The following is a 3,559-nucleotide window of genomic DNA, read 5'->3' as shown; positions in this document are numbered from 1 at the left end:
GAATGAGATGGAATTTTGCTCTTGTTGCCCTGGCTGGAGTGCAATGGCACGATCTCGGCTCACTGCAACCTCTGTCTCCTGGGTTCAAGCAATTCTCCTGCCTCAGCCTCCTGAGTAGCTGGATTACAGGCACATGCTACCTCGCCTGGCTAATTTTTCTATTTTTAGTAGAGACAGGGTTTCACTATGTTGGTCAGGCTGGTCTTGAACTCCTGACCTCGTGATCTGCCTGCCTCGGCCTCCCAAAGTGCTGGGATTACAGGCGTCAGCCAGAGCCAGGTCCCTGGCTTTCACTAGGCACCTCCTCTTCACTCTGCTCCAGCCACTCTGGCCTCCCTGTTGTTCTGGGAACACAGGAGGCCACCGGATATCTGTGTGGGTAGCTTGCTGGGTTCTCTCTGGTCTTTACTCAAAAATCACTGTCGCCTTCTCAGTGAAGCACTTCCAGGCACCCTACCCAAAACTTCTCCTAACACACATTTCATATCCTTCTTCCCTGTGGTTATTTTTTGCCTTGGCTTGATCACTATTTTAACATATTTCACATTTTACTTTGGTCGTTCTGTCTCTCCCATTACAATATAAGCTCCAGGAGGGCAGGGATTTTTGTGTTTGTTTTTGCTCCTGTATCCCCAGTTCCTAGGAATAGTGCCTATTAGGCGCTCACTAACTATTTTAAATGAATGAATGGATGGTTTGAAGGTGAGGAGAACAGTTGGCGCAAATGCAGCTGCTCCCTTCAGGCCTGAAGCCTGAGCTGGGGCATCCGGGCCGCTCCTTGGGGTGTGCAGTCGAGCTGAGCACTGACACTTCCCCACCCTGGAACATTGCTACGGTCAAGATGGGAGCAGGCGCTGGATCCGCGGCGCAAGGGGAAAGCGGCGGATGGAGTGGGGTTTCCTGGCCTGTCAACGCCTCCTAAGCCGCTAGGAGGAGAGGCGCGTTGGCCTCCAGAGCCACAGCTGTCTCCTTGCCCAGGGAATCCCGGGAGATGAGAATATCGAAGAACTCTGAAAACCAAATCGCATTTCTAAACGCCAGGTGGGGATTTGTTTTGAGGCTCCTAAGTGACAGATGTCCTGGCTGAGGGGCGGAGAGGGCGGGCGGGGTGCGTAGCTGTAGGAGAAACCGCGGGCTGGGGCTGGCGGGCGGGGCGCACGGCCGGGCAGGGGTCGGAGGCGTGCGCGTGGCCCGGCGTGCGCGCGCCCACCTGGGACGTCCAGGCTGCGGGCGCGCGCCCAGGCCCTGTTTACAAAACGGACTCCCGAGCTCGCACTTCCTGCCCGGTGCGTCCCGCGGGACGTTAAGAGAGTCCGCGCCGAGCGCGCTTGGGCCGCGGTGCAGGCCCGGTGGGGGGTGGGTTTGCGGCAATGCCCCCGGATTCCCCGCCGCCTGGCCCCGGAGCTGCCCATTATTTATTTCAGTGGGCAAGGTGGGGTCATCTGTGTTGAGGACGCAAATCTTTCCAGGAAGTTTGTGCCTATTAATATTTCAGTTTCTGGCAGCCGCCTCCAGTGCGGGGCTGGGGAGTTCAGTGCTGCGGGGAAGGGAGGCGCCTGCAGCTGCCGCCTTGGTCCACTGGCCTCGGCTGGCCTCGCGCGTTGGTGCCACCTCTGGCACCAGGGCCAAGACTTGGAAACCTCTGGGCAAAGGGAGGGTTTCTCGCGTAAACTTTCTCACTCCAGGGTCCCCTTCCTCTTCATAACTCCCCCAGTCTACCCTCTAATCCGTTCAACCGAAGCACCTGGTCCTCCCAGGTGGCTCAGTAGGAAGGATATGACGGATTCGGGCATTTTAAGGTGGCTGACTAGAAGGTCTTCATGAACTCTTCTCCTAGGAAAAATGCTCAAAGTCCCTAACGGAGTGTGAGCAGAGCTGGCTGTGGCATCTGCCTCCCTGAGATGCCAGGCTTGGTGATGCAGTGGAGGAATCTCAGCTCCCACGGCTGCAGGCAGCAGGAGACGAATTTTGGAGGCTTAAGTCCTCAAGCATGGTTGGCTCCTATGAGACTTCCCAGCTCTGAGCCATACCCAAAGCGGTCTGCTTCTGTTTGCATTCACGCCCACGAGGGTTCAGTGAGGGGGGTCCATGAAATAAATGCCCTGTCCTCCGCTTGGGTGGGCCAGGCCCTGCCAGCTGCCTTCACTTTTGGCTGCAGAAAGCCTGCCAGGCTGCAGTGTGCAAGGGCCTGGAACAATGACTGGGAGCATCAGCTATTTTAATGCAGAGTTAGGCACACAATCCTTGCTAAAAATAAATACAAAGGAAAGCCCCAAAGTAGCTAAGCCTATTTTAATACCTTTTATTTTTCTCATTCCTGGTTCTTTTGTCTTTTCGCTACTTGAAAGCTGCGGTTCACATAGGGCCCACCCGGAGTGTCGGAGTGTCGTCAGGGCTCCCACCCATGTCCTGGACACACAGCCCAATCTTGATCATTGGCAGAAATGGAGTCAGAGGGAAGAGATTCAATAACTGTTGTTGTTTTTTTTTTTTAATGCAATTTACATTAAATCAGAAGTGAATGATGGCACCACTTCTGAGACTTGGTTACTGAAAAGGAGCCTAGGGTTAGTGACCGGTCTTCCCATCCCTTCCCTCTTCCAACTCTCTACACAGTCCCTCCATGGGGAGCAGGGATGTTTGCAAATCACCAACGTAAGAAATAGCCAGCAAATGAAGAATTTGTCCTCCCAATGGGAGATAAATCCAAATGCCACTCGGCTCCTGGAGGCATCACCACTTACCTTTCAGAATAGAAGCAAGAGCAACAGACACCTCTGGGGATGTCTACTTAAACTGGAACCAGTGACCCCTCTTTTCTCTAGGAAATGCTCTTCATCCATGTGGGTTCAAAGAGGTAGCTTCCACCTACTATGTTATTATAATTTTTCTCTGCCCACCCCACCTCCTCCACAGATGGTAGAATCAGGGGTGGAACCTGGCCAGTCAGAGCCTCTTCCCTGGAAATTGGAACAGGGAGAAAGAGGGAAGGAGAGAGAGTCCAACATCTGGGCCCCTCAGTGAGTTTCTGTTGACTCCTTTTTCTTTTTTTCCAGAGTGTGGGTCACACTTTCCTTTTTCTTTGCATGTCTTGTAATTTTTTGTTGAAAATTGACATTTTAGATAATATATTATGGCCAAACGTGGTGGCTCACACCCGTAATTTCAGCACTTTTGAAGGTGGAGGTGGGAGGATCTCTTCAGGCCTGGAGTTTGAGACCAGCAGGGGGCAACATAGTGAGACCCTGTCTCTACAAAAATATATAAATCAGCTAGCTGGTACGCCTGTAGTCCCAGCTACTCAGAGGCCGAGAGGTTGCAATAAACGGAGATTGTGCCTCTGTACTCCAGTCTGGGTGACAGAGCAAGACCCTGTCTCAATAAATAATAAATAAAATAAAGCCGGGCACAGTGGCTCATGCCTGTAATCCCAGCACTTTGGGAGGCTGAGGCGGGCAGATCACCTGAGGTCAGGAGTTCAGGACCAGTCTGGCCAACATGGGAAAACCCCATCTCTACAAAAATACAGGCATCAACCCCCACTACTCAGGAGGCTGAG

The 3,559-nt window shown here is 53.0% G+C and overlaps 1 long non-coding RNA gene across 1 annotated transcript; it reads left to right on the top strand.

Moving 5' to 3' along the window:
* The first annotated feature begins 821 nt into the window (after positions 1-821).
* On the top strand, positions 822-2,533 carry LOC144580375 (uncharacterized). Its single transcript, XR_013529797.1, has 2 exons — positions 822-1,041; positions 2,349-2,533. It is a non-coding gene; the product is annotated as an uncharacterized LOC144580375 (long non-coding RNA).
* The last annotated feature ends 1,026 nt before the right edge of the window (positions 2,534-3,559 follow it).

Source organism: Callithrix jacchus, chromosome 19 (genome assembly GCF_049354715.1).
Source record: "Callithrix jacchus isolate 240 chromosome 19, calJac240_pri, whole genome shotgun sequence".
NCBI lineage: Eukaryota > Metazoa > Chordata > Mammalia > Primates > Cebidae > Callithrix > Callithrix jacchus.
This window is presented reverse-complemented; position numbering and strand designations above follow the sequence as displayed.